The sequence below is a fragment of the Macaca mulatta genome, chromosome 9 (genome assembly GCF_049350105.2).
Source record: "Macaca mulatta isolate MMU2019108-1 chromosome 9, T2T-MMU8v2.0, whole genome shotgun sequence".
Classification (NCBI taxonomy): Eukaryota; Metazoa; Chordata; class Mammalia; order Primates; family Cercopithecidae; genus Macaca; species Macaca mulatta.
Genome location: NC_133414.1, coordinates 47,576,387 through 47,596,733, shown reverse-complemented (window position 1 = coordinate 47,596,733; position 20,347 = coordinate 47,576,387).

Sequence of the window (20,347 nt, the reverse complement as noted above, 5' to 3'; positions counted from 1 at the left end):
TTCCACAGAAATAAGGCTAGCAAAGAGATCCACGAAATACACATGTAACTCTGTGAGATGAATTAACAGAACACAAAGCAGTTTCTCAGAAAGCTTCTTTCCAGATTTCATCTGAGGATACTTCCTTTTTCACCATAGCCCTCTATGGGCTTCCAAATATCACTTTGCCAATTCCACAAGAACTGTCTTAGCGAAAGGCTTCTTGAGGGGAAAGCTGTAACTCTGTGAGATGATTTCACAGAACACAAAGAAGTTTCTCAGAAAGCTTCTTTCTCTTTGTTATCGGAGGATATTTCCTTTGGCCCTATAATCTTCAAAGGGATCCGAAATATCTGTTCTCCTATTCCACAGAAATAAGGCTAGCAAAGAGATCCACGAAATACACATGTAACTCTGTGAGATGAATTAACAGAACTCTAAGCAGTTTCTCAGAAAGCTTCTTTCCAGATTTCATCTGAGGATATTTCCTTTTTCACCATAGCCCTCTAGGGGTTCCAAATATCACTTTGCCTATTCCACAAGAACTGTCTTAGCGAAAGGCTTCTTGAGGGGAAAGCTGTAACTCTGTGAGATGATTTCACAGAACACAAAGAAGTTTCTCAGAAAGCTTCTTTCTCTTTGTTTTGGCATGATATTTCCTTTGGCCCTGTAGTCTTCAAAGGGTTCCGAAATATCTGTTGTCAGATTCCACAGAAATAAGGCTAGGAAAGAGATACACGAAATACACATGTAACTCTGTGAGATGAATTAACAGAACACTAAGCAGTTTCTCAGAAAGCTTCTTTCCAGATTTCATCTGAGTATATTTCCTTTTTCACCATAGCCCTCTATGGGCTTCCAAATATCACTTTGCCAATTCCACAAGAACTGTCTTAGCGAAAGGCCTCTTGAGGGGAAAGCTGTAACTCTGTGAGATGATTTCACGGAACACAAAGAAGTTTCTCAGAAAGCTTCTTTCTCTTTGTTTTGGCATGATATTTCCTTTGGCCCTATAGTCTTCAAAGGGTTCCGAAATATCTGTTCTCAGATTCCACAGAAATAAGGCTAGCAAAGAGATCCACGAAATACACATGTAACTCTGTGAGATGAATTAACAGAACACTAAGCAGTTTCTCAGAAAGCTTCTTTCCAGATTTCATCGGAGGATATTTCCTTTTTCACCATAGCCCACTGTGGACTTCCAAATATCACTTTGCCTATTCCACAAGAACTGTCTTAGCGAAAGGCTTCTTGAGGGGAAAGCTGTAACTCTGTGAGATGATTTCACAGAACACAAAGAAGTTTCTCAGAAAGCTTCTTTCTCTTTGTTATCGGAGGATATTTCCTTTGGCCCTATAGTCTTCAAAGGGATCCGAAATATCTGTTCTCAGATTCCACAGAAATAAGACTAGCAAAGAGATCCAGGAAATACACATGTAACTCTGTGAGATGAATTAACAGAACACTAAGCAGTTTCTCAGAAAGCTTCTTTCCAGATTTCATCGGAGGATATTTCCTTTTTCACCATAGCCCTCTATGGGCTTCCAAATATCACTTTGCCAATTCCACAAGAACTGTCTTAGCGACAGGGTTCTTGAGGAGAAAGCTGTAACTCTGTGAGATGATTTCACAGAACACAAAGAAGTTTCTCAGAAACCTTTTTTCTCTTTGTTATGGGAGGATATTTCCTTTGGCCCTATAGTCTTCAAAGGGATCCGAATTATCTGTTCTCAGATTCCACAGAAATAAGGCTAGTAAAGAGATCCACGAAATACAGATGTAACTGTGTGAGATGAATTAACAGAACACTAAGCAGTTTCTCAGAAAGCCTCTTTCCAGATTTCATCTGAGGATATTTCCTTTTTCATCATAGCCCTGTATGGGCTTCCAAATATCACTTTGCCAATTCCACAAGAACTGTCTTAGCGAAAGGCTTCTTGAGGGGAAAGCTGTAACTCTGTGAGATGAATTCACAGAACACAAAGAAGTTTCTCAGAAACCTTCTTTCTCTTTGTTATCGGAGGATATTTCCTTTGGCCCTATAGTTTTCAAAGGAATCCGAAATATCTGTTCTCAGATTCCACAGAAATAAGGCTAGCAAAGAGATCCACGAAATACACATGTAACTCTGTGAGATGAATTAACAGAACACAAAGCAGTTTCTCAGAAAGCTTCTTTCCAGATTTCATCTGAGGATACTTCCTTTTTCACCATAGCCCTCTATGGGCTTCCAAATATCACTTTGCCAATTCCACAAGAACTGTCTTAGCGAAAGGCTTCTGGAGGGGAAAGCTGTAACTCTGTGAGATGATTTCACAGAACACAAAGAAGTTTCTCAGAAAGCTTCTTTCTCTTTGTTATCGGAGGATATTTCCTTTGGCCCTATAATCTTCAAAGGGATCCGAAATATCTGTTCTCCGATTCCACAGAAATAAGGCTAGCAAAGAGATCCACGAAATACACATGTAACTGTGTGAGATGAATTAACAGAACTCTAAGCAGTTTCTCAGAAAGCTTCTTTCCAGATTTCATCTGAGGATATTTCCTTTTTCACCATAGCCCTCTAGGGGTTCCAAATATCACTTTGCCTATTCCACAAGAACTGTCTTAGCGAAAGGCTTCTTGAGGGGAAAGCTGTAACTCTGTGAGATGATTTCACAGAACACAAAGAAGTTTCTCAGAAAGCTTCTTTCTCTTTGTTTTGGCATGATATTTCCTTTGGCCCTGTAGTCTTCAAAGGGTTCCGAAATATCTGTTGTCAGATTCCACAGAAATAAGGCTAGGAAAGAGATACACGAAATACACATGTAACTCTGTGAGATGAATTAACAGAACACTAAGCAGTTTCTCAGAAAGCTTCTTTCCAGATTTCATCTGAGTATATTTCCTTTTTCACCATAGCCCTCTATGGGCTTCCAAATATCACTTTGCCAATTCCACAAGAACTGTCTTAGCGAAAGGCCTCTTGAGGGGAAAGCTGTAACTCTGTGAGATGATTTCACGGAACACAAAGAAGTTTCTCAGAAAGCTTCTTTCTCTTTGTTTTGGCATGATATTTCCTTTGGCCCTATAGTCTTCAAAGGGTTCCGAAATATCTGTTCTCAGATTCCACAGAAATAAGGCTAGCAAAGAGATCCACGAAATACACATGTAACTCTGTGAGATGAATTAACAGAACACTAAGCAGTTTCTCAGAAAGCTTCTTTCCAGATTTTATCTGAGGATATTTCCTTTTTCACCATAGCCCACTGTGGACTTCCAAATATCACTTTGCCTATTCCACAAGAACTGTCTTAGCGAAAGGCTTCTTGAGGGGAAAGCTGTAACTCTGTGAGATGATTTCACAGAACACAAAGAAGTTTCTCAGAAAGCTTCTTTCTCTTTGTTATCGGAGGATATTTCCTTTGGCCCTATAGTCTTCAAAGGGATCCGAAATATCTGTTCTCAGATTCCACAGAAATAAGGCTAGCAAAGAGATCCACGAAATACACATGTAACTCTGTGAGATGAATTAACAGAACACTAAGCAGTTTCTCAGAAAGCTTCTTTCCAGATTTCATCGGAGGATATTTCCTTTTTCACCATAGCCCTCTATGGGCTTCCAAATATCACTTTGCCAATTCCACAAGAACTGTCTTAGCGACAGGGTTCTTGAGGAGAAAGCTGTAACTCTGTGAGATGATTTCATAGAACACAAAGAAGTTTCTCAGAAAGCTTGTTTCTCTTTGTTATCGGAGGATATTTCCTTTGGCCCTATAGTCTTCAAAGGGTTCCGAAATATCTGTTCTCAGATTCCACAGAAATAAGGCTAGGAAAGAGATCCACGAAATACAGATGTAACTCTGTGAGATGAATTAACAGAACCCTAAGCAGTTTCTCAGAAAGCTTCTTTCCAGATTTCATCGGAGGATATTTCCTTTTTAACCATAGCCCTCTATGGGCTTCCAAATATCACTTTGCCTATTCCACAAGAACTGTCTTTGGGAAAGGCTTCTTGAGGGGAAAGCTGTAACTCTGTGAGATGATTTCACAGAACACAAATAAGTTTCTCAGAAAACTTCTTTCTCTTTGTTATCGGAGGATATTTCCTTTGACCCTATAGTCTTCAAAGGGATCCGAAATATCGGTTCTCAGATTCCACAGAAATAAGGCTAGCAAAGAGATCCACGAAATACACATGTAACTCTGTGAGATGAATTAACAGAACACTAAGCAGTTTCTCAGAAAGCTTCTTTCCAGATTTCATCGGAGGATATTTCCTTTTTCACCATAGCCCTCTATGGGCTTCCAAATATCACTTTGCCAATTCCACAAGAACTGTCTTAGCGAAAGGCTTCTGGAGGGGAAGCTGTAACTCTGTGAGATGATTTCACAGAACACAAAGAAGTTTCTCAGAAAGCATCTTTCTCTTTGTTATCGGAGGATATTTCCTTTGGCCCTATAGTCTTCAAAGGGATCCGAAATATCTGTTCTCAGATTCCACAGAAATAAGGCTAGCAAAGAGATCCACGAAATACACATGTAACTCTGTGAGATGAATTAACAGAACACTAAGCAGTTTCTCAGAAAGCTTCTTTCCAGATTTCATCTGAGGATATTTCCTTTTTCACCGTAGCCCTCTACGGGATTCCAAATATCACTTTGCCTATTCCACAAGAACTGTCCTAGCGAAAGGTTTCTTGAGGAGAAAGCTGTAATTCTGTGAGATGATTTCACAGAACACAAAGAAGTTTCTCAGAAACATTTTTTCTCTTTTTTATTGGAGGATATTTCCTTTGGCCCTGTAGTCTTCAATGGGATCCGAAATATCTGTTCTCAGATTCCACAGAAATAAGGCTAGCAAAGAGATCCACGAAATACACATGTAACTCTGTGAGATGAATTAACAGAACACTAAGCAGTTTCTCAGAAAGCTTCTTTCCAGATTTCATCTGAGGATATTTCCTTTTTCACCATAGCCCTCTATGGGCTTCCAAATATCACTTTGCCTATTCCACAAGAACTGTCTTAGCGAAAGGCTTCTTGAGGGGAAAGCTGTAACTCTGTGAGATGATTTCACAGAACACAAAGAAGTTTCTCAGAAAGCTTCTTTCTCTTTGTTATCGGAGGATATTTCCTTTGGCCATATAGTCTTCAAAAGGATCCGAAATACCTGTTCTCAGATTCCACAGAAATAAGGCTAGCAAAGAGATCCACGAAATACACATGTAACTCTGTGAGATGAATTAACAGAACACCAAGCAGTTTCACAGAAAGCTTCTTTACAGATTTCATCGGAGGATATTTCCTTTTTCACCATAGCCCACTATGGGCTTCCAAATATCACTTTGCCTATTCCACAAGAACTGTCTAAGCGAAAGGCTTCTGGAGGGGAAAGCTGTAACTCTGTGAGATGATTTCACAGAACACAAAGAAGTTTCTCAGAAACCTTCTTTCTCTTTGTTATCGGAGGATATTTCCTTTGGCCCTATAGTCTTCAAAGGGATCCGAAATATCTGTTCTCAGATTCCACAGAAATAAGGCTAGCAAACAGATCCACGAAATACACATGTAACTCTGTGAGATGAATTAACAGAACACAAAGCAGTTTCTCAGAAAGCTTCTTTCCAGATTTCATCTGAGGATACTTCCTTTTTCACCATAGCCCTCTATGGGCTTCCAAATATCACTTTGCCAATTCCACAAGAACTGTCTTAGCGAAAGGGTTCTTGAGGGAAAAGCTGTAACTCTGTGAGATGATTTCACAGAACACAAAGAAGTTTCTCAGGAAGATTCTTTCTCTTTGTTATGGGAGGATATTTCCTTTGGCCCTATAGTCATCAATGGGATCCGAAATATCTGTTCTCAGATTCCACAGAAATAAGGCTAGCAAAGAGGTCCACGAAATACACAGGGAACTCTGTGAGATGAATTAACAGAACACTAAGCAGTTTCTCAGAAAGCTTCTTTCCAGATTTCCTGTGAGGATATTTCCTTTGTCACCATAGCCCTCTATGGGCTTCCAAATATCACTTTGCCAATTCCACAAGAACTCTCTTAGCGAAAGGCTTATTCAGGGGAAAGCTGTAACTCTGTGAGATGATTTCACAGAACACAAAGAAGTTTCTCAGAAAGCTTCTTTCTCTTTGTTATCGGAGGATATTTCCTTTGGCCCTATAGTCTTCAAAGGGATCCGAAATATCGGTTCTCAGATTCCATAGAAATAAGGCTAACAAAGAGATCCACGAAATACACATGTAACTCTGTGAGATGAATTAACAGAACACTAAGCAGTTTCTCAGAAAGCTCTTTCCAGATTTCATCTGAGGATATTTCCTTTTTCACCATAGCCCTCTATGGGCTTCCAAATATCACTTTGCCAATTCCACAAGAACTGTCTTAGCGAAAGGCTTCTTGAGGGGAAAGCTGTAACTCTGTGAGATGATTTTACAGAACACAAAGAAGTTTCTCAGAAAGCTTCTTTCTCTTTGTTTTGGCATGATATTTCCTTTGGCCCTGTAGTCTTCAAACGGTTCCGAAATATCTGTTGTCAGATTCCACAGAAATAAGGCTAGGAAAGAGATACACGAAATACACATGTAACTCTGTGAGATGAATTAACAGAACACTAAGCAGTTTCTCAGAAAGCTTCTTTCCAGATTTCATCGGAGGATATTTCCTTTTTCACCACAGCCCTCTACGGGCTTCCAAATATCACTTTGCCAATTCCACAAGAACTGTCTTAGCGAAAGGCTTCTGGAGGGGAAGCTGTAACTCCTTGAGATGATTTCACAGAACACAAAGAAGTTTGTCAGAAAGCTTCTTTCTCTTTGTTATGGGAGGATATTTCCTTTGGCCCTATAGTCTTCAAAGGGATCCGAAATATCTGTTCTCAGATTCCACAGAAATATGGCTAGCAAAGAGATCCACGAAATACACATGTAACTCTGTGAGATGAATTAACAGAACACTAAGCAGTTTCTCAGAAAGCTTCTTTCCAGATTTCATCGGAGGATATTTCCTTTTTCACCATAGCCCTCTATGGGCTTCCAAATATCACTTTGCCAATTCCACAAGAACTGTCTTAGCGAAAGTGTTCTTGAGGAGAAAGCTGTAACTCTGTGAGATGATTTCACAGAACACAAAGAAGTTTCTCAGAAACCTTTTTTCTCTTTGTTATGGGAGGATATTTCCTTTGGCCCTATAGTCTTCAATGGGATCCGAAATATCTGTTCTCAGATTCCACAGAAATAAGGCTAGCAAAGAGATCCACGAAATACACATGTAACTCTGTGAGATGAATTAACAGAACACTAGGCAGTTTCTCAGAAAGCTTCTTTCCAGATTTCATCGGAGGATACTTCCTTTTTCACCATAGCCCACTGTGGGCTTCCAAATATCACTTTGCGAATTCCACAAGAACTGTCTTAGCGAAAGGCTTCTTGAGGGGAAAGCTGTAACTCTGTGAGATGATTTCACAGAACACAAAGAAGTTTCTCAGAAAGCTTCTTTCTCTTTGTTATCTGAGGATATTTCCTTTGGCCCTATAGTCTTCAAAGGGATCCGAAATATCTGTTCTCAGATTCCACAGAAATAAGGCTAGCAAAGAGATCCACGAAATACACATGTAACTCTGTGAGATGAATTAACAGAACACTAAGCAGTTTCTCATAAAGCTTCTTTCCAGATTTCATCGGAGGATATTTCCTTTTTCACCATAGCCCTCTATGGGCTTCCAAATATCACTTTGCCTATTCCACAAGAACTGTCTTAGCGAAAGGCTTCTTGAGGGGAAAGCTGTAACTCTGTGAGATGATTTCACAGAACACAAAGAAGTTTCTCAGAAAGCTTCTTTCTCTTTGTTTTGGCATGATATTTCCTTTGGCCCTGTAGTCTTCAAAGGGTTCCGAAATATCTGTTGTCAGATTCCACAGAAATAAGGCTAGGAAAGAGATACACGAAATACACATGTAACTCTGTGAGATGAATTAACAGAACACTAAGCAGTTTCTCAGAAAGATTCTTTCCAGATTTCATCTGAGTATATTTCCTTTTTCACCATAGCCCTCTATGGGCTTCCAAATATCACTTTGCCAATTCCACAAGAACTGTCTTAGCGAAAGGCTTCTTGAGGGGAAAGCTGTAACTCTGTGAGATGATTTCACAGAACACAAAGAAGTTTCTCAGAAAGCTTCTTTCTCTTTGTTATCGGAGGATATTTCCTTTGGCCCTATAGTCTTCAAAGGGTTCCGAAATATCTGTTCTCAGATTCCACAGAAATAAGGCTAGCAAAGAGATCCACGAAATACACATGTAACTCTGTGAGATGAATTAACAGAACACTAAGCAGTTTCTCAGAAAGCTTCTTTCCAGATTTCATCTGAGGATATTTCCTTTTTCACCGTAGCCCTCTATGGGATTCCAAATATCACTTTGCCTATTCCACAAGAACTGTCTTAGCGAAAGGGTTCTTGAGGAGAAAGCTGTAATTCTGTGAGATGATTTCACAGAACACAAAGAAGTTTCTCAGAAACCTTTTTTCTCTTTTTTATTGGAGGATATTTCCTTTGGCCCTGTAGTCTTCAATGGGATCCGAAATATCTGTTCTCAGATTCCACAGAAATAAGGCTAGCAAAGAGATCCACGAAATACACATGTAACCCTGTGAGATGAATTAACAGAACACTAAGCAGTTTCTCAGAAAGCTTCTTTCAAGATTTCATCTGAGGATATTTCCTTTTTCACCATAGCCCTCTATGGGCTTCCAAATATCACTTTGCCTATTCCACAAGAACTGTCTTAGCAAAAGGCTTCTTGAGGGGAAAGCTGTAACTCTGTGAGATGATTTCACAGAACACAAAGAAGTTTCTCAGAAAGCTTCTTTCTCTTTGTTATCGGAGGATATTTCCTTTGGCCATATAGTCTTCAAAAGGATCCGAAATACCTGTTCTCAGATTCCACAGAAATAAGGCTAGCAAAGAGATCCACGAAATACACATGTAACTCTGTGAGATGAATTAACAGAACACCAAGCAGTTTCACAGAAAGCTTCTTTACAGATTTCATCGGAGGATATTTCCTTTTTCACCATAGCCCACTATGGGCTTCCAAATATCACTTTGCCTATTCCACAAGAACTGTCTAAGCGAAAGGCTTCTGGAGGGGAAAGCTGTAACTCTGTGAGATGATTTCACAGAACACAAAGAAGTTTCTCAGAAACCTTCTTTCTCTTTGTTATCGGAGGATATTTCCTTTGGCCCTATAGTTTTCAAAGGGATCCGAAATATCTGTTCTCAGATTCCACAGAAATAAGGCTAGCAAAGAGATCCACGAAATACACATGTAACTCTGTGAGATGAATTAACAGAACACAAAGCAGTTTCTCAGAAAGCTTCTTTCCAGATTTCATCTGAGGATACTTCCTTTTTCACCATAGCCCTCTATGGGCTTCCAAATATCACTTTGCCAATTCCACAAGAACTGTCTTAGCGAAAGGGTTCTTGAGGGAAAAGCTGTAACTCTGTGAGATGATTTCACAGAACACAAAGAAGTTTCTCAGGAAGATTCTTTCTCTTTGTTATGGGAGGATATTTCCTTTGGCCCTATAGTCATCAATGGGATCCGAAATATCTGTTCTCAGATTCCACAGAAATAAGGCTAGCAAAGAGGTCCACGAAATACACAGGGAACTCTGTGAGATGAATTAACAGAACACTAAGCAGTTTCTCAGAAAGCTTCTATCCAGATTTCCTGTGAGGATATTTCCTTTGTCACCATAGCCCTCTACGGGCTTCCAAATATCACTTTGCCAATTCCACAAGAACTCTCTTAGCGAAAGGCTTATTCAGGGGAAAGCTGTAACTCTGTGAGATGATTTCACAGAACACAAAGAAGTTTCTCAGAAAGCTTCTTTCTCTTTGTTATCGGAGGATATTTCCTTTGGCCCTATAGTCTTCAAAGGGATCCGAATTATCGGTTCTCAGATTCCATAGAAATAAGGCTAACAAAGAGATCCACGAAATACACATGTAACTCTGTGAGATGAATTAACAGAACACTAAGCAGTTTCTCAGAAAGCTCTTTCCAGATTTCATCTGAGGATATTTCCTTTTTCACCATAGCCCTCTATGGGCTTCCAAATATCACTTTGCCAATTCCACAAGAACTGTCTTAGCGAAAGGCTTCTTGAGGGGAAAGCTGTAACTCTGTGAGATGATTTCACAGAACACAAAGAAGTTTCTCAGAAAGCTTCTTTCTCTTTGTTATCTGAGGATATTTCCTTTGGCCCTATAGTCTTCAAAGGGATCCGAAATATCTGTTCTCAGATTCCACAGAAATAAGGCTAGCAAAGAGATCCACGAAATACACATGTAACTCTGTGAGATGAATTAACAGAACACTAAGCAGTTTCTCATAAAGCTTCTTTCCAGATTTCATCGGAGGATATTTCCTTTTTCACCATAGCCCTCTATGGGCTTCCAAATATCACTTTGCCTATTCCAAAAGAACTGTCGTAGCGAAAGGCTTCTTGAGGGGAAAGCTGTAACTCTGTGAGATTATTTCACAGAACACAAAGAAGTTTCTCAGAAAGCTTCTTTCTCTTTGTTTTGGCATGATATTTCCTTTGGCCCTGTAGTCTTCAAAGGGTTCCGAAATATCTGTTGTCAGATTCCACAGAAATAAGGCTAGGAAAGAGATCCACGAAATACACATGTAACTCTGTGAGATGAATTAACAGAACACTAAGCAGTTTCTCAGAAAGCTTCTTTCCAGATTTCATCTGAGGATATTTCCTTTTTCACCATAGCCCTCTATGGGCTTCCAAATATCACTTTGCCAATTCCACAAGAACTGTCTTAGCGAAAGGGTTCTTGAGGGAAAAGCTGTAACTCTGTGAGATGATTTCACAGAACACAAAGAAGTTTCTCAGGAAGATTCTTTCTCTTTGTTATGGGAGGATATTTCCTTTGGCCCTATAGTCATCAATGGGATCCGATATATCTGTTCTCAGATTCCACAGAAATAAGGCTAGCAAAGAGGTCCACGAAATACACAGGTAACTCTGTGAGATGAATTAACAGAACACTAAGCAGTTTCTCAGAAAGCTTCTTTCTAGATTTCCTGTGAGGATATTTCCTTTGTCACCATAGCCCTCTAAGGGCTTCCAAATATCACTGTGCCAATTCCACAAGAACTCTCTTAGCGAAAGGCTTATTCAGGGGAAAGCTGTAACTCTGTGAGATGATTTCACAGAACACAAAGAAGTTTCTCAGAAAGCTTCTTTCTCTTTGTTATCGGAGGATATTTCCTTTGGCCCTATAGTCTTCAAAGGGATCCGAAATATCGGTTCTCAGATTCCATAGAAATAAGGCTAGTAAAGAGATCCACGAAATACACATGTAACTCTGTGAGATAAATTAACAGAACACTAAGCAGTTTCTCAGAAAGCTTCTTTCCAGATTTCATCTGAGGATATTTCCTTTTTCACCATAGCCCTCTATGGGCTTCTAAATATCACGTTGCCAATTCCACAAGAACTGTCTTAGCGAAAGGCTTCTTGAGGGGAAAGCTGTAACTCTGTGAGATTATTTGACAAAACACGAAGAAGTTTCTCAGAAAGCTTCTTTCTCTTTGTTTTGGCATGATATTTCCTTTGGCCCTGTTGTCTTCAAAGGGTTCCGAAATATCTGTTGTCAGATTCCACAGAAATAAGGCTAGGAAAGAGATACACGAAATACACATGTAACTCTGTGAGATGAATTAACAGAACACTAAGCAGTTTCTCAGAAAGCTTCTTTCCAGATTTCATCGGAGGATATTTCCTTTTTCACCATAGCCCTCTACGGGCTTCCAAATATCACTTTGCCAATTCCACAGGAACTGTCTTAGCGAAAGGCTTCTGGAGGGGAAGCTGTAACTCCTTGAGATGATTTCACAGAACACAAAGAAGTTTGTCAGAAAGCTTCTTTCTCTTTGTTATGGGAGGATATTTCCTTTGGCCCTATAGTCTTCAAAGGGATCCGAAATATCTGTTCTCAGATTCCACAGAAATAAGGCTAGCAAAGAGATCCAGGAAATACACATGGAACTCTGTGAGATGAATTAACAGAACACTAAGCAGTTTCTCAGAAAGCTTCTTTCCAGATTTCATCGGAGGATATTTCCTTTTTCACCATAGCCCTCTATGGGCTTCCAAATATCACTTTGCCAATTCCACAAGAACTGTCTTAGCGAAAGGCTTCTGGAGGGGAAGCTGTAACTCTGTGAGATGATTTCACAGAACACGAAGAAGTTTCTCAGAAAGCTTCTTTCTCTTTGTTATCGGAGGATATTTCCTTTGGCCCTATAGTCTTCAAAGGGATCCGAAATATCTGTTCTCAGATTCCACAGAAATAAGGCTAGTAAAGAGATCCACGAAATACACATGTAACTCTGTGAGATGAATTAACAGAACACTAAGCAGTTTCTCAGAAAGCTTCTTTCCAGATTTCATCGGAGGATATTTCCTTTTTCACCATAGCCCACTGTGGGCTTCCAAATATCACTTTGCCTATTCCACTAGAACTGTCTTAGCGAAAGGCTTCTTGAGGGGAAAGCTGTAACTCTGTGAGATGATTTCACAGAACACAAAGAAGTTTCTCAGAAAGCTTCTTTCTCTTTGTTATCAGAGGATATTTCCTTTGGCCCTATAATCTTCAAAGGGATCCGAAATATCTGTTCTCAGATTCCACAGAAATAAGGCTTGCAAAGAGGTCCACGAAATACACAGGTAACTCTGTGAGATGAATTAACAGAACACTAAGCAGTTTCTCAGAAAGCTTCTTTCCAGATTTCATCTGAGGATATTTCCTTTTTCACCATAGCCCTCTATGGGCTTCCAAATATCACTTTGCCAATTCCACAAGAACTCTCTTAGCGAAAGGCTTATTCAGGGGAAAGCTGTAACTCTGTGAGATGATTTCACAGAACACAAAGAAGTTTCTCAGAAAGCTTCTTTCTCTTTGTTTTGGCATGATATTTCCTTTGGCCCTATAGTCTTCAAAGGGTTCCGAAATACCTCTTCGCAGATACCACAGAAATAAGTCTAGGAAAGAGATACATGAAATACACATGTAACTCTGTGAGATGAATTAACAGAACACTAAGCAGTTTCTCAGAAAGCTTCTTTCCAGATTTCATCGGAGGATATTTCCTTTTTCACCATAGCCCTCTACTGGCTTCCAAATATCACTTTGCCAATTCCACAAGAACTGTCTTAGCGAAAGGCTTCTGGAGGGGAAGCTGTAACTCCTTGAGATGATTTCACAGAAGACGAAGAAGTTTCTCAGAAAGCTTCTTTCTCTTTGTTATCGGAGGATATTTCCTTTGGCCCTATAGTCTTCAAAGGGATCCGAAATATCTGTTCTCAGATTCCACAGAAATAAGGCTAGCAAAGAGATCCACGAAATACACATGTAACTCTGTGAGATGAATTAACAGAACACTAAGCAGTTTCTCAAAAAGCTTCTTTCCAGATTTCCTGTGAGGATATTTCCTTTGTCACCATAGCCCTCTATGGGCTTCCAAATATCACTTTGCCAATTCCACAATAACTCTCTTAGCGAAAGGCTTATTCAGGGGAAAGCTGTAACTCTGTGAGATGATTTCACAGAACACAAAGAAGTTTCTCAGAAACCTTCTTTCTCTTTGTTATCGGAGGATATTTCCTTTGGCCCTATAGTCTTCAAAGGGATCGGAAATTTCGGTTCTCAGATTCCATAGAAATAAGGCTAGCAAAGAGATCCACGAAATACACATGTAACTCTGTGAGATGAATTAACAGAACACTAAGCAGTTTCTCAGAAAGCTTCTTTCCAGATTTCATCGGAGGATATTTCCTTTTTCACCATAGCCCTCTAGGGGTTCCAAATATCACTTTGCCTATTCCACAAGAACTGTCTTAGCGAAAGGCTTCTTGAGGGGAAAGCTGTAACTCTGTGAGATGATTTCACAGAACACAAAGAAGTTTCTCAGAAAGCTTCTTTCTCTTTGTTTTGGCATGATATTTCCTTTGGCCCTGTAGTCTTCAAAGGGTTCCGAAATATCTGTTGTCAGATTCCACAGAAATAAGGCTAGGAAAGAGATACACGAAATACACATGTAACTCTGTGAGATGAATTAACAGAACACTAAGCAGTTTCTCAGAAAGCTTCTTTCCAGATTTCATCTGAGTATATTTCCTTTTTCACCATAGCCCTCTATGGGCTTCCAAATATCACTTTGCCAATTCCACAAGAACTGTCTTAGCGAAAGGCCTCTTGAGGGGAAAGCTGTAACTCTGTGAGATGATTTCACGGAACACAAAGAAGTTTCTCAGAAAGCTTCTTTCTCTTTGTTTTGGCATGATATTTCCTTTGGCCCTATAGTCTTCAAAGGGTTCCGAAATATCTGTTCTCAGATTCCACAGAAATAAGGCTAGCAAAGAGATCCACGAAATACACATGTAACTCTGTGAGATGAATTAACAGAACACTAAGCAGTTTCTCAGAAAGCTTCTTTCCAGATTTTATCTGAGGATATTTCCTTTTTCACCATAGCCCACTGTGGACTTCCAAATATCACTTTGCCTATTCCACAAGAACTGTCTTAGCGAAAGGCTTCTTGAGGGGAAAGCTGTAACTCTGTGAGATGATTTCACAGAACACAAAGAAGTTTCTCAGAAAGCTTCTTTCTCTTTGTTATCGGAGGATATTTCCTTTGGCCCTATAGTCTTCAAAGGGATCCGAAATATCTGTTCTCAGATTCCACAGAAATAAGGCTAGCAAAGAGATCCACGAAATACACATGTAACTCTGTGAGATGAATTAACAGAACACTAAGCAGTTTCTCAGAAAGCTTCTTTCCAGATTTCATCGGAGGATATTTCCTTTTTCACCATAGCCCTCTATGGGCTTCCAAATATCACTTTGCCAATTCCACAAGAACTATCTTAGCGACAGGGTTCTTGAGGAGAAAGCTGTAACTCTGTGAGATGATTTCACAGAACACAAAGAAGTTTCTCAGAAAGCTTGTTTCTCTTTGTTATCGGAGGATATTTCCTTTGGCCCTATATTCTTCAAAGGGTTCCGAAATATCTGTTCTCAGATTCCACAGAAATAAGGCTAGGAAAGAGATCCACGAAATACAGATGTAACTCTGTGAGATGAATTAACAGAACACTAAGCAGTTTCTCAGAAAGCTTCTTTCCAGATTTCATCGGAGGATATTTCCTTTTTAACCATAGCCCTCTATGGGCTTCCAAATATCACTTTGCCTATTCCACAAGAACTGTCTTTGGGAAAGGCTTCTTGAGGGGAAAGCTGTAACTCTGTGAGATGATTTCACAGAACACAAAGAAGTTTCTCAGAAACATTTTTTCTCTTTTTTATTGGAGGATATTTCCTTTGGCCCTGTAGTCTTCAATGGGATCCGAAATATCTGTTCTCAGATTCCACAGAAATAAGGCTAGCAAAGAGATCCACGAAATACACGTGTAACTCTGTGAGATGAATTAACAGAACACTAAGCAGTTTCTCAGAAAGCTTCTTTCCAGATTTCATCTGAGGATATTTCCTTTTTCACCATAGCCCTCTATGGGCTTCCAAATATCACTTTGCCTATTCCACAAGAACTGTCTTAGCAAAAGGCTTCTTGAGGGGAAAGCTGTAACTCTGTGAGATGATTTCACAGAACACAAAGAAGTTTCTCAGAAAGCTTCTTTCTCTTTGTTATCGGAGGATATTTCCATTGGCCATATAGTCTTCAAAAGGATCCGAAATACCTGTTCTCAGATTCCACAGAAATAAGGCTAGCAAAGAGATCCACGAAATACACATGTAACTCTGTGAGATGAATTAACAGAACACCAAGCAGTTTCACAGAAAGCTTCTTTACAGATTTCATCGGAGGATATTTCCTTTTTCACCATAGCCCACTATGGGCTTCCAAATATCACTTTGCCTATTCCACAAGAACTGTCTAAGCGAAAGGCTTCTGGAGGGGAAAGCTGTAATTCTGTGAGATGATTTCACAGAACACAAAGAAGTTTCTCAGAAACCTTCTTTCTCTTTGTTATCGGAGGATATTTCCTTTGGCCCTATAGTCTTCAAAGGGATCCGAAATATCTGTTCTCAGATTCCACAGAAATAAGGCTAGCAAAGAGATCCACGAAATACACATGTAACTCTGTGAGATGAATTAACAGAACACTAAGCAGTTTCTCAGAAAGCTTCTTTCCAGATTTCATCTGAGGATTCTTCCTTTTTCACCATAGCCCTCTATGGGCTTCCAAATATCAATTTGCCAATTCCACAAGAACTGTCTTAGCGAAAGGGTTCTTGAGGGAAAAGCTGTAACTCTGTGAGATGATTTCACAGAACACAAAGAAGTTTCTCAGGAAGATTCTTTCTCTTTGTTATGGGAGGATATTTCCTTTGGCCCTATAGTCATCAATGGGATCCGAAATATCTGTTCTCAGATTCCACAGAAATAAGGCTAGCAAAGAGGTCCACGAAATACACATGTAACTCTGTGAGATGAATTAACAGAACACTAAGCAGTTTCTCAGAAAGCTTCTTTCCAGATTTCATCTGAGGATATTTCCTTTTTCACCGTAGCCCTCTACGGGATTCCAAATATCACTTTGCCTATTCCACAAGAACTGTCCTAGCGAAAGGTTTCTTGAGGAGAAAGCTGTAATTCTGTGAGATGATTTCACAGAACACAAAGAAGTTTCTCAGAAACATTTTTTCTCTTTTTTATTGGAGGATATTTCCTTTGGCCCTGTAGTCTTCAATGGGATCCGAAATATCTGTTCTCAGATTCCACAGAAATAAGGCTAGCAAAGAGATCCACGAAATACACGTGTAACTCTGTGAGATGAATTAACAGAACACTAAGCAGTTTCTCAGAAAGCTTCTTTCCAGATTTCATCTGAGGATATTTCCTTTTTCACCATAGCCCTCTATGGGCTTCCAAATATCACTTTGCCTATTCCACAAGAACTGTCTTAGCAAAAGGCTTCTTGAGGGGAAAGCTGTAACTCTGTGAGATGATTTCACAGAACACAAAGAAGTTTATCAGAAAGCTTCTTTCTCTTTGTTATCGGAGGATATTTCCTTTGGCCATATAGTCTTCAAAAGGATCCGAAATACCTGTTCTCAGATTCCACAGAAATAAGGCTAGCAAAGAGATCCACGAAATACACATGTAACTCTGTGAGATGAATTAACAGAACACCAAGCAGTTTCACAGAAAGCTTCTTTACAGATTTCATCGGAGGATATTTCCTTTTTCACCATAGCCCACTATGGGCTTCCAAATATCACTTTGCCTATTCCACAAGAACTGTCTAAGCGAAAGGCTTCTGGAGGGGAAAGCTGTAATTCTGTGAGATGATTTCACAGAACACAAAGAAGTTTCTCAGAAACCTTCTTTCTCTTTGTTATCGGAGGATATTTCCTTTGGCCCTATAGTCTTCAAAGGGATCCGAAATATCTGTTCTCAGATTCCACAGAAATAAGGCTAGCAAAGAGATCCACGAAATACACATGTAACTCTGTGAGATGAATTAACAGAACACAAAGCAGTTTCTCAGAAAGCTTCTTTCCAGATTTCATCTGAGGATTCTTCCTTTTTCACCATAGCCCTCTATGGGCTTCCAAATATCACTTTGCCAATTCCACAAGAACTGTCTTAGCGAAAGGGTTCTTGAGGGAAAAGCTGTAACTCTGTGAGATGATTTCACAGAACACAAAGAAGTTTCTCAGGAAGATTCTTTCTCTTTGTTATGGGAGGATATTTCCTTTGGCCCTATAGTCATCAATGGGATCCGAAATATCTGTTCTCAGATTCCACAGAAATAAGGCTAGCAAAGAGGTCCACGAAATACACAGGGAACTCTGTGAGATGAATTAACAGAACACTAAGCAGTTTCTCAGAAAGCTTCTTTCCAGATTTCCTGTGAGGATATTTCCTTTGTCACCATAGCCCTCTATGGGCTTCCAAATATCACTTTGCCAATTCCACAAGAACTCTCTTAGCGAAAGGCTTATTCAGGGGAAAGCTGTAACTCTGTGAGATGATTTCACAGAACACAAAGAAGTTTCTCAGAAAGCTTCTTTCTCTTTGTTATCGGAGGATATTTCCTTTGGCCCTATAGTCTTCAAAGGGATCCGAAATATCGGTTCTCAGATTCCATAGAAATAAGGCTAACAAAGAGATCCACGAAATACACATGTAACTCTGTGAGATGAATTAACAGAACACTAAGCAGTTTCTCAGAAAGCTCTTTCCAGATTTCATCTGAGGATATTTCCTTTTTCACCATAGCCCTCTATGGGCTTCCAAATATCACTTTGCCAATTCCACAAGAACTGTCTTAGCGAAAGGCTTCTTGAGGGGAAAGCTGTAACTCTGTGAGATGATTTTACAGAACACAAAGAAGTTTCTCAGAAAGCTTCTTTCTCTTTGTTTTGGCATGATATTTCCTTTGGCCCTGTAGTCTTCAAACGGTTCCGAAATATCTGTTGTCAGATTCCACAGAAATAAGGCTAGGAAAGAGATACACGAAATACACATGTAACTCTGTGAGATGAATTAACAGAACACTAAGCAGTTTCTCAGAAAGCTTCTTTCCAGATTTCATCGGAGGATATTTCCTTTTTCACCACAGCCCTCTACGGGCTTCCAAATATCACTTTGCCAATTCCACAAGAACTGTCTTAGCGAAAGGCTTCTGGAGGGGAAGCTGTAACTCCTTGAGATGATTTCACAGAACACAAAGAAGTTTGTCAGAAAGCTTCTTTCTCTTTGTTATGGGAGGATATTTCCTTTGGCCCTATAGTCTTCAAAGGGATCCGAAATATCTGTTCTCAGATTCCACAGAAATATGGCTAGCAAAGAGATCCACGAAATACACATGTAACTCTGTGAGATGAATTAACAGAACACTAAGCAGTTTCTCAGAAAGCTTCTTTCCAGATTTCATCGGAGGATATTTCCTTTTTCACCATAGCCCTCTATGGGCTTCCAAATATCACTTTGCCAATTCCACAAGAACTGTCTTAGCGAAAGTGTTCTTGAGGAGAAAGCTGTAACTCTGTGAGATGATTTCACAGAACACAAAGAAGTTTCTCAGAAACCTTTTTTCTCTTTGTTATGGGTGGATATTTCCTTTGGCCCTATAGTCTTCAATGGGATCCGAAATATCTGTTCTCAGATTCCACAGAAATAAGGCTAGCAAAGAGATCCACGAAATACACATGTAACTCTGTGAGATGAATTAACAGAACACTAAGCAGTTTCTCAGAAAGCTTCTTTCCAGATTTCATCGGAGGATACTTCCTTTTTCACCATAGCCCACTGTGGGCTTCCAAATATCACTTTGCCAATTCCACAAGAACTGTCTTAGCGAAAGGCTTCTTGAGGGGAAAGCTGTAACTCTGTGAGATGATTTCACAGAACACAAAGAAGTTTCTCAGAAAGCTTCTTTCTCTTTGTTATCTGAGGATATTTCCTTTGGCCCTATAGTCTTCAAAGGGATCCGAAATATCTGTTCTCAGATTCCACAGAAATAAGGCTAGCAAAGAGATCCACGAAATACACATGTAACTCTGTGAGATGAATTAACAGAACACTAAGCAGTTTCTCATAAAGCTTCTTTCCAGATTTCATCGGAGGATATTTCCTTTTTCACCATAGCCCTCTATGGGCTTCCAAATATCACTTTGCCTATTCCACAAGAACTGTCTTAGCGAAAGGCTTCTTGAGGGGAAAGCTGTAACTCTGTGAGATGATTTCACAGAACACAAAGAAGTTTCTCAGAAAGCTTCTTTCTCTTTGTTTTGGCATGATATTTCCTTTGGCCCTGTAGTCTTCAAAGGGTTCCGAAATATCTGTTGTCAGATTCCACAGAAATAAGGCTAGGAAAGAGATACACGAAATACACATGTAACACTGTGAGATGAATTAACAGAACACTAAGCAGTTTCTCAGAAAGCTTCTTTCCAGATTTCATCTGAGTATATTTCCTTTTTCACCATAGCCCTCTATGGGCTTCCAAATATCACTTTGCCAATTCCACAAGAACTGTCTTAGCGAAAGGCTTCTTGAGGGGAAAGCTGTAACTCTGTGAGATGATTTCACAGAACACAAAGAAGTTTCTCAGAAAGCTTCTTTCTCTTTGTTATCGGAGGATATTTCCTTTGGCCCTATAGTCTTCAAAGGGTTCCGAAATATCTGTTCTCAGATTCCACAGAAATAAGGCTAGCAAAGAGATCCACGAAATACACATGTAACTCTGTGAGATGAATTAACAGAACACTAAGCAGTTTCTCAGAAAGCTTCTTTCCAGATTTCATCTGAGGATATT